The following is an 11,366-nucleotide window of genomic DNA, read 5'->3' as shown; positions in this document are numbered from 1 at the left end:
GCAGGAAAACAATGTGATATGAAAACAGGAAACATGTAGGTAACTATAAAGAACCATTCTCATTGATTAAAGAATCAGGACAAAAACATCATATCAGTGATATAAGAAGGTTTCTGTTTTTCAGACTCATGCCATCAAAACGTGTTAACAAAGTCCTGTCATGGCTGCCCAGCCAGTCGCCATGGTGACTCAGCAGCTCCTCACTGTCTCCTCCTTGATGGGCACAAGTTCTGACACACCCACACACATACATGCACAGACTGTCTCTGATGAGCAGCAGTTTATATTACCGCTGATAACACACACACACACACACACACACGCACACACGTTCCAGTATATGAGGGTAGGTGCAGACAAGTCAGCTAAATCCAGATTATTAACTGTGCAAACCTGTCAAGTGTGACTTTGTGTTGTGTTTCAGTTTCTGTGTGTGTGTGTGTTGTCAAGGTACTCAAGAAAACAAGAAGTGCACAGATGATATGAGCTGGTGAAGTTGAATAGAGGAGAACAAATGGAAACTGATCTGCATGAAACGATACTGTATCTTTCCATCTCACTTTTTTCTTGCTGTGTGCATACTCTGATTTCATAGATTTTTCTTTCTGTGTTTTGTAGCACATTCATTCAACAGAGCACTGTTTCTGTTACTTTCTTTCATTCTTGGTCCAATTAGGTGGGACTATTATGCTTGTGCTTTTTTTTCTGGAGACATATATACTGATTCAGTGGTGGAGGTTCGTGTTAAACATGGCCAAGGTTTAATAATGAGGTTGATGTATGCACAAATAGCAAAAAGCAGAAAAAAGCAGAGGCTCATTAGACTGTAAAAACATGGCTCAGTATTTTTTTTTACTTTTTTGTTCAGTATGTTGTCAAAAGAGAGGATATGGCTAAGACAGCCAGTTTGTGTGCACAGCTACATGTTATGTACTAGCAAGAATTTGGCCTAAAGAGAGGAAAAAAGGGAGCTTTAACATCTTGTTTTAGATGGATGATTACTTAAGAAATGGTACCAAGAGTAAGAATAAGGTTTATTTTGAACTGTGAGTCATGCAAAGCTACTGTAGTAAAGTCTAAAAGTAAAAATGTTGAATTGTAAATGGCCATAGTCACATTCATTTTTTTCATAAATGAAAGCTTGATACATTTAAACTAAGCAGTTGACAGTCAAATAAGAAATGTCTTTGTGTTAGGCTAGTAGTTACCAATAAAGTTTCCAAGTTTGCAATCCAACTTCAAGAGATATTCTGTCATATGATGTCAAACATCAAACCAAGCTTGTGACTGAGAGGTCACAAATCAATAGCTAGTGAATGTGTGGTTTCACTGTCAGATCAATTCATCACGTCTGTTTGCAAAAACAAGCAGCAACAGCAAAAATGCTCATCTTAGGCTTCAAAATGGGACTCGGCTAATTGAGTGACAACACAGTAGTCACTCATCTAAGCATACTGCGTGTGCTTAGTGACATGTGATTGATAATGAATTCAGTTTGAGGAACAATTACATTGAGTTCATGTGTCCTTTTGTATTCAGAACTGCGGTTCCATTTAACTGAAAAGCCATTAGGGATGACTCAGCCAGTGAATACACTGCGTTTTGGACCACTGAGATTTGTTTATTTTATTGTTTAAAAATAAACATTGTGACTGGATGGATATGGAAGGATTGGATAAACTTCAACTTATTTTGAGCAGCTAACATTTTTCTGCACCCAAACATTTAACTGGGATGGACTGTGACTGCACTCCAGACTTTGGGTTTAAATAATGAACTCTTGCTTACATCCTGGGAGCAGGGTGCATGTTTTGATGCTTTAAATGAAGGGGACATTTTATACTCATTCCTGCCTCGCTCTGCTGTACTGGCTGATGGCTGGTCTGATCTTAAGCTCAGTAGGACAGAAATAACCTTTGCTTATTTCAAATCATGAACACATAATAATGGAAGCTCTCAGAAGGATGAATATGAAGATGAGAAAGGGACACAGTGTTTCCCATCATTCCTGGTTCAACTGCCACATGATGTCAGGTCTGATTTGAATCTCCGCCTCTTTTCTCCACAGGAAAAACTGACCTTTGTTGTTGCCTCTGAAGCCATTGTTTGATCTATTCACTGAACCTCTACTGTACAGTTGGCTCACTCCAAAGGCTACATGGACAATCATTTTTGCTCTGTGCTTGATATCTGTTGGTATTTACCTTGGTCACATTTAAGTAGTTCATCTGGGTGATCTGATAAAGATCATGATGTGTAAATTAGTAAATGGATAATTGAGTTACTAGTAATGGTATTATTAGTAATCCCAAAGGCTCTGTTTAAATGCAATCTATAATGTTAACCCATCCGTCAATGCACAGATGCCACTGGATACCCTGGATGTAACAAGGACTGATCATCATATACAGCATGTACTTTAACATCCAATACAACAACGGCCTTTCCCGTTCTAAAGGTTTCATACACAGTGTTATTTGGTGTGCATTCCCATTTGAAGCACTTTTGTTCAACGCCAAGCCCTCAAGCAAACTGACAGTCCTCACAGAAGAACTGCTGTCTTGCTAACTATTAGAGGTTGACCAATTACGCTCTTTGCTCTTTCCATCTTGAAGTTACAGCTATCAATCAACCTTTAAAAATGCACTGAGCTGTTTATTTTGAGATTTAGCAATGACATTTCTCTTAAAAGATCTGTCTCACAAAGCAGGAAAAGTGCTTTAATGTGATCCACTTTTAACCAAGGCAGATCACTATGGTAACCACAAATAAGGCAGCAGCACCAGGTCTATGTTCATACTGCTTAACATGGTCACCTCCTCACCAATCCTCACATGAACCAAATAATTTGAAGATAACAGTACAATCAAAGCACATAATCCAGTAGCAGATAACATGTGTGCAGGATTAAAACACTACATAACAATAATGTTTCTTTCAGTGACTGATATATTTCATCAGACATAATAAATGTTTGAGGGAAGTTAACCTTGTCCCCAATCTGGCAATAAAATTGGTTTCAATAATAAATGAAGTATAGTGAAGTTTGCTGAAAGTCTTTAGAGGAATTCTCAAAGTGACTGGTGTAACACGTTAAGGATCCATATATTAGCAAAGTGAAAAGTTGACTGGATAACATTAAAATATTCAGAGGGGGGAAACTTATAAATATATAGAATTAATGAAAAGTTAATTCACTGTGAATTCATCACTAAGCAGGAGTGAGACTGCAAGCACAATTTCCATTTCAGTGGATTTACAGTTAGTCTTAACATAATGTTTTGAAACGTGTCAAGATGAAAGTTTGTGGAATTTAATAGACAGTTTATTTTCCATGTGTGAGTAACACAGCTGCATTATTTGACTTATGTTGTCACTTAAAAGCAATGCAGCAAGCTGTAAACCCAAATTTGTCACACAAACCAAGGGCTTATAAGCCAGCATACAAAAAGCAGTATTATCTTTCATTAGCTGTTTCATTATCTGATAATTTAGCTACGGTAATTTTATCCTTATTATTAATGTTATTTGGTCTGACATTTCAGCTAGTATTCACACTATTTTCAACAGCTAGTTGCTTATTTTGACTGCTGGTTGGTGTTTGTGTTACCCAAACGTTTTTGGTGAATACACATCCCTTGTGCACCTTGAAACATGGGTGTTTAGAGATAGAACAGCAATCAGTTGGAAAGGACTACACATTGTGCATTTAATCATTAGCTCTTATTAAACTCTGGCTCTCTTCTATGGTACGTCTTTCGTCCTGTTTTCCTCCCCTCACCCCCATCCAGTTGTGGCAGACGGCTACTCCTCCCTGAGCCTGGTTCTGCCGAAGGTTTCTTCCTGTTGAAAGGGAGTTTCACCTTCCTGCTGTCGCCAAGTACTTTCTCACAGTCTGATCATTGGGATTGTTCTTTATAAATTGTAGGGTCCTTATCTTAAAATATAAAGCAACTTGATATGACTGTTGTTGTGATTTGGTACTACATAAATTAAACTTAATTGAATTGAACTGAAAAGCTAAACAAATTGCTACAATAGGGTAAAATTCTCCATAGAGGTGTACGGAAGCCCAGAGTTAAAGGAAAACTCCTTAACTCCAGAAGCTCCTTACCTAGGACTCCTCCTGACCGTAGGACTTTAATAATTAGCAATATTATTTACAACCGTTACTACTTTTTTTGTAGACCACTAACTGTTGGTAATCTAGTCATCTTTTCCACTGTTCCATTCCTCTTTACTTAACAGAAAAAAATAGGAAACATCATAGTTTTGGATAACAAATGAAGTTCATCTTGTAGTCCATAGATTTTCTTTAAAGTTCCAGAAAAACCTAATGGCTACAGAATGCTATCACTCTTCATATCGCCTGGTTTCATGCTGGGCACAAACATTATGAGATAACTCCATGTTTTGTTACATAATCTTACATTTTTTACATAATTCTTACATTTTAACAAATTTCCCACCTGTGGGACTAATAAAGGTCATCTTATCTTATTTTACAAGCCAGGCCTATGATATCGCCTGGAGAAACTACAACATGATTAGATCGTATCTCTACAGTACTAGCTCTGCCTGGCTGACTTGTTGACTTACTGAATGAAAACAGAGCTTACACATTTCCAGCTAACAACTGATTATTACTGTCAATGCTACACTGTAAAACGACTTATATATGTAGTCAAGGTTTGACAAGCTCTACAATGATATTGTTTGCTTGGTTTAGTGGAAAAGCCTAGAAAAGCCTATTGCCTTACAAATGATGCAAAAATGTTAACTATACCTAGCTGGGTGCCTGCTGACTTCCGGGCTACTTGGTTGATCCCTTTGAGAGGGATTGGATGTAATCCCACCAATCCCTGAGGCAGAAATTATGGCATCATCATCATTACAACGCTCATGCATTAAAACATCTCTGATAATCCATCTAGCTTCTGTGCCAGCAGTCTCAGGCAAAAAATGGCCTTATGTTTTTTACATTTAGTATCTCTGTGATTCAAACATTCAAGGAGTCAAAGGAGTTGAACTGACATGCCTTTTTCATTTATATATTCATGATCTGGAATTTTCATGCACCTGGTCTGGAATCTGGATGTTCTCCTGATTTGCTACTCTGCAGTTACTTGGACTGTTTAGTTCTCTGCACTCTCACCTACAAAAATTACTTCCTGTTTGCAAAGATTTAGAATATCTGAGCTCAGTTTTAATCTGAACTCATCACATATACACTCTTCAGGTCTCTTACTGTCAAATTTGAGGTGACTGGCTATCCTTTTAGCATCATTTATTTTTTAGCATGCATAGTTAACACTTTGAATGGGTTTATTTTAGCCCAAATAGAGTTCTTTTTCTAAATCTAAGTAAGCAGTGTTGGTGCCTAAAGCTAAGAAGTGAGAAGAGATACAAACTGCAGTCTCCTGGTCCTGTTTTTAGCATTCGCCTTTGGCATCCAATAATACCATCATCAAAGGATATCTTACGCCTATGTGTGAGACACCAGGGGCTGTGAGACACCAGGGGCTGTGAGACACCAGGGGCTTTGACAAAACAGCCAAACATGACACCATTGGAATGAGAACAGTTTAACTAATAAGCCACTGGAAGTTTTGGTCGTTTTGGATACAAATATTGTACTCGGCCTGTTCTCACAATTCAGTGAGTTGGACATTTTAAGTCATTTCAGATTAAATGACAGTCTTTGCTCATTGTCATAAACTTAATCCTAAAGTATGTCAGTTAGAATATTTGGGGGGTTCTCCTGATTGCCAAGAACAATTTTGATAATCATTCTTCCAAGTCTTAGTAATAAGAAATCACATGCTGTAGTTAAGGGTCAGCTTTAGGGCTATTTAGATCTCGGGGATTACATTTTTAGACTACGACTACATACAAGAGTGGCTGTGACTCAGGAGGTAGAACAGGCCATCTAATTGGAAGGTTGGTAGTTTGATGCCTGGCTGCTCCAGTCTGCATGCCAAAGTGTCCTTGGTCAAGATACTGAAACCCAAGTGGCCTGTCCCTAATACACTGATCAGAGAGTTAGATAGAAAGCACTTAGACACCAAAAAAGTGCTTGTGTGAATAAGGTGTATAAGGCACTTGGAGTGCTCAAGTAGAGTAGAAAAGCGCTCTCTAAGAACCAGTCCATTTATTATATGTTAATACTGGCAAATGTGACTTTGCTTAATTACCTCTTTAACTCAGAACACAGAAAAGAAAGATCCATCAACCTCTTTTAAGTCAAATACAATATCACAATATTAAAATACCTGAACGATATTATATACAATAATTTTAAGATGATAATGCGGAGCAATGACATTGTAGTATGAGTTTGTTGTTGTTATAATCAGCAACAAAATGACAATAAAGTGATATGAGAAACCTCTGGAAATGAGTTGGTGACCATGGTGACTATCAATCAAATGGCAAAGTCTTTTCCCCTTTTTAAACATTACGATTTTCTGCATCTTCACAATCTATAGAGCAAATAAATAACTGATCAAACAGAAACAGCGATCTGTTTTTAATGAAATGTCAGTTATAAACAAACACACAACAACTTTGAAATACAGTGTCAGATGAGTCTGACTGGTGTAATGAGAGTACATTATTTCAGATGTCTGTCTCCCCAAACACACTGAGCATGTCAAAGTGACATACGCTCTGTACCGTGTACCAGGCTACAGATGATGCCCACTTTATGTAACGGGGCAGCCACGTTCTTCGGCTTTAGAGATTTTACTCAGCATTGCATCATGTAGCTTCTTTGGCTCCAGCTATCACACACAGAGCAGATATGCACCGTTTACTTGAACCTTCAATCCATTTCTACTTTGAGTGCAGAATGGAGACAACCATTTTCCCATAGTATTCCCACAAACAGTCTACAGTCCTGTAGCTCAATGCGGTTTCACATGTGAGATAGAGAAAAGGCAGAAAGAGCCCTAGAGGAGAAAAAATGAGCATAGACGAAACAATGCGCTCTAATCCACACACACAGCATGCAGAGTGTCTCTGTGCGTGTAAGTGTGCATGTGTCTCGACTGGGGGGGTACTATGTATAAAAATCAGATACTCTTCTATTCTTTATATAACAAGGCCTTCGCTGTACTGGAGATGCATCTGTTTCACTATAGAGATAAACATCATGTAAAACCTACTACGGTCCCATGTAGGAATATTATAATGACAGAGGTGCTGGCTAAATGCACTGAGACCACTACAATTACTCCTGGCTTACTAATGAGGAGCCAAAGCAGGACTATCGGAGGAATCTGTTTTGTAGTGATTTTTCAGCAGGAGGGGTGTATCATCCCGACTCTGCGGCACCACCATAACAAAGAGACACGAATCCACGGACCTCTGCATGAGACACTGAACCCCCCTCACCCCGACTCTTTCTCCTCCTCACACGCCCACCATCCTCTCCCCATTGGGATGGGAAACACCGCGCACAGCGATGTCTCCGACTATGATTCCGCCATATCATAAGCTAAATATAGGCCTGCATCCGTGCCACTGCAGCCTGCAGACCTGAATATAAATATGGCACCAATTACATTTCATTTATAAAGGCCCACGCGAGGCTGGCGCATCGCCAGGATGCAGAGAAAACGCGATGACACGTCCCGAATCACGTTAAAACAGTGAAACTCACCGTGTGGATGCGTCCCGAGTCTCTCGCTGAACGTGTGTGTTTGACAGTAAGAGTGTGTGATGGGGAAAATCTCTCCACCTTTCGGTGCTTGCAGAGCAAACTGGTGCCAGGACTGAGACGCAAGCCACGCCCCTTCCCCCGAACAGCTCGACCAATCAGGAGCCTGGAGCGTCAAACGAGGAGTCTTCAGAGTCTGCATGCGGGAGGGGAAGCTGCCGCCTTTGTGGACCGCCGGTGACAGCGCTATTTGATTTGGCTTGATTATTTAGAGATTTAATCGTACATCTCAGGGGGAGCGTGCTAATATGAAAACACGTACAGTGGGTGACAAATTAGAGAAAAATATGCAACCGTTGGTCTCCACATTGAGGGGCTCTGGTTGCTGTTTTATGTGTGAGGGCATTTTGCTTCTCTCCTTCTGGGAAAGGGACGATAAAAAGTTGTTCTGGGAGAATGTTTTTGTCCTGTAATTTCTAACGTGATGAAAGAAGTCTCTTAAGTAAGCTACTTGCTCAATATGCATTTTTTTTCTTCAACAAGATGTATTTTTCAATCCCAAATATGAAAATGAATTATAATTTCATACAACTAAATCTTGTGTTATAAATAAATGGACATTTGGTTTCTGAAATTCTCAATTTAAAGTCTAATATTAGTGCTATAAGTGACCATAATGAAGAATAAAAATATTTAATATTCACTCATTAAAACTGAACCACAAACCTTCTGCATGGGCTGAACCATGCAGTAAGTCATATTATTTCTCAGACAACCCCATTAACAAAGAGGGCTAGTTCACTTTGTAGCTAGTGTTGGTTGCTAGTGGACATTCTAGTCTCAGGTTACCCAGGTACATGATATATTCTATGATAAAATGTTTGAAATTATCTTTTTGATCTGCAGTTTCCATCAGCTTTGCCTGCCTTGTGTCCTTTAACTTTTAATATTTTCACATTTGTTAAGATGATTGTGTGAGCTGCTAGCGAACCAGAGGACTGAGTGGCTGCTGGGGGACACAGAGGTTTCTATAGGATTATCTAGGATTATGCCTTCCATTTGATTCAGTGCAGTTTGTTTGTAATCTCTAAATAACGCATATTGTTTACAATAAACAAGCACAAAAATGGTCAACAAGCAAAGTATCAAAGTAACAAAGTTCCTATAGAACTCTCCTTGCAGAAAGTAATTGTGTATTTCCACCAGTCTAACTCAATTCAGACACTAATAATCATGTCCAATCTTTGTATATGATTGATAACAACATGTACCTAACTGATCCCCTAAGCCAGGATTTGTTAGCGCCTATTGTTGACTGTTCTTATGAATATATTCATCACAGTTGGGGGCACCATTCATCTGACACCAATCACTATCTTTTACTACTTACTTCATAATCTCATCTATTGTTATGAAATGATGAAATAAAATAAATGAAATGAAGAACTTGATATGTTCATAGCTGCTGTAATTGAACATCGGCATATTCTTGCTTCAGTTAGTTCCAGAATTGCCAGTAATTTTTGTTTGGTGGCATAGCTCCACATTCACATGTTGAAAGCCAGAGAGCTACAGCAAGACCCTGCACAAAACAGAGCAGGTATCAGTGACAACAGATACAGTTACACTGATTAAGTCAGAAACAGTATGGCAAGTGATGTTGGGGGTAGAGGTGGGTTGCAAAGAACTTTTTTATCCATTTGCAGACACACATTTTTTTTTATCCCCAAAAGAGCTGAGAGGAACGCTTATAATAGCAGTTCTTTCATTATTCATTGTTGATTCAAAAATATCATCATTACACATAAAATACTGATTAGTATCGTATCAATAATACCTGTGCCAGTTTGATCTGTTCTTGTATTAATAAAACAAAAAAACAAATTTTATTTGTTCAAATAAAATTTTGAGTGATTATCAGGAGGGCATCCTTGAAAAAGTAAAAAGTTCTAGCTTTAAACCTGTTCTGAACTCATCCATTTCTGTTTTCCTTTCTCGACTGTAGTTACTCCTGATGGGTCAAACCAGGGGGCATGGCCTCAAGGTTCTTGCAGAATAGAGGAGTGGTTTCTTCTCATTCACAGTCTGCGTGACAGCCTCTCCTCCTAGTACCCTCCCTTTTCCTCTTCTGCTCTGATGAAGTGTTATGTAATGTCCCTGTCTATGTGCATCATCCCCCCTCCTCTCTTTCTATCATCAGCATCTCTGGTCCTGCCTTACCGAAACTCAATCTGTCACACCATCTATCCGCTCAAGTCTCTCTTTCCTTTCTGCTGTATCATTCTTCCATCTCACTTCTTTTTGCACAGTTTTAGTCATTTTGTCCCATTCCCAAAATCCTCTCATTAAAAAGTAAAAGACATGACAAGACACTTAAAGTTGCTCTTCCTGCCACTGTGCAACGAGCCCTTCTCTTACACTTTATCAGAATTCAAATATCATAAAAGCTTTTATTTAATGAATTTGTTAAGTAACTATTCAGTTGGAGTTCCTGCAGTTTAATGACATGTACTGTTATCTAGTTACTCTAAATTGAAGGTCCTCCTTTGAGGTCTAAGTCACCATCAATGACAACCAATCTTTGCAGCTGAAATATGAAGCCAGTGCCAATGCGGCAAAAACTTCAGTTTCTCCAGGTGCCACTTGAGGCTGGCTCCAAGGGTTGGTCTGCGATCATAGGCTGCCATGATACAATACTCTTTGAAAAGCATATTTGTAGCCCACTAAAAGTTTCATCTTTCATATTAGTTCAGTTTTAAGGTGATTTTCTTTATATTTCCTCCACCTCTACACAATAAGCTGTACATATTGAGCCACAGTTGCTCACAGTCACTTGAAGTAAAAAGCACTTTGAGCGCTCAGTTGGAGTAGAAAACTGCTATATAAATACCAGTCCATGTACCATGCATCATCTAGGGGTGTGAGCACAGTGACCCAGTGCTCCAGCAACATAAGTCTGTGTGTCTCTGCCTCGTGTCCACACAGTTTATGGTATACAGCTCTCTAACCTAGCTACTTGATGTTAGCAGATAAAAGGCAGCTTCTGATTGCAATACACCAACACAGCATTGACAAAGATCTCTGTCTAATTAAATGAGTAATTTTGGGTTGATTCCCAGATGATTAAACATGCAACTATTTTGCTGGTAATAACTGAAATGAGTAAAGAAAATCAACAGCCTATTTATGCAAGATAATTCATAATTTTATTGGGGGGGGGATGCAAGACAATAATAATAATATCAACAGACTGATTCATTATCAAAATAAATACATGCAATGCTTTTGAAAACCACCACACTTCACTCACTTACAATGCTCCTTATACATGGAATAATTCAATAATAGATTCTATTCAGAAATAGAATCTGTAAAAACAACATATCTCTATCGTAGTCTTGTCATAAACTGACACCTTGTGCAGGATGTACCCCATCTATCACTCTGTCATGAACAATGTAATATATTGATGCTTCTGTTCATGTATTTAGAATATGATTGTAAAGTTCCATGTAGACGAAGTTTGGCTTGAAAACTAGCTCCTTTTTCCACATACAGGCATATGTCCTGGTTATTGGTGCTCAACTACTGATCATTTTAATACAGATGCAGAAGATAATCATACAAAAGGAGTTCAGCATAAAATCTGCTATCAAATCCTGCATAACAAACAAACAAAAAGTCGGTGGCCACCTCTGAATATGAG

The 11,366-nt window shown here is 38.6% G+C and overlaps 1 protein-coding gene across 1 annotated transcript in view; it reads right to left on the bottom strand.

The window, feature by feature from the left end:
* LOC102200499 (microtubule-associated protein 4-like) overlaps nt 1–7,791 on the bottom strand; it is a 117,984-nt gene extending 110,193 nt beyond the window's left edge. Inside the window, exon 1 of the mRNA XM_005737561.1 lies at nt 7,664–7,791. The gene's annotated coding sequence lies outside the window, so the exon portion shown is untranslated. The remainder of the gene's footprint in view (nt 1–7,663) is intronic.
* Nucleotides 7,792–11,366: the final 3,575 nt, after the last annotated feature.

This window comes from Pundamilia nyererei, unplaced genomic scaffold (genome assembly GCF_000239375.1).
Source record: "Pundamilia nyererei isolate P.nyererei 1_Seehausen unplaced genomic scaffold, PunNye1.0 scaffold00077, whole genome shotgun sequence".
Classification (NCBI taxonomy): Eukaryota; Metazoa; Chordata; class Actinopteri; order Cichliformes; family Cichlidae; genus Pundamilia; species Pundamilia nyererei.
The sequence above is the reverse complement of the archived record's forward strand: the minus strand, read 5'-3'. Positions and strand labels throughout refer to the sequence as shown.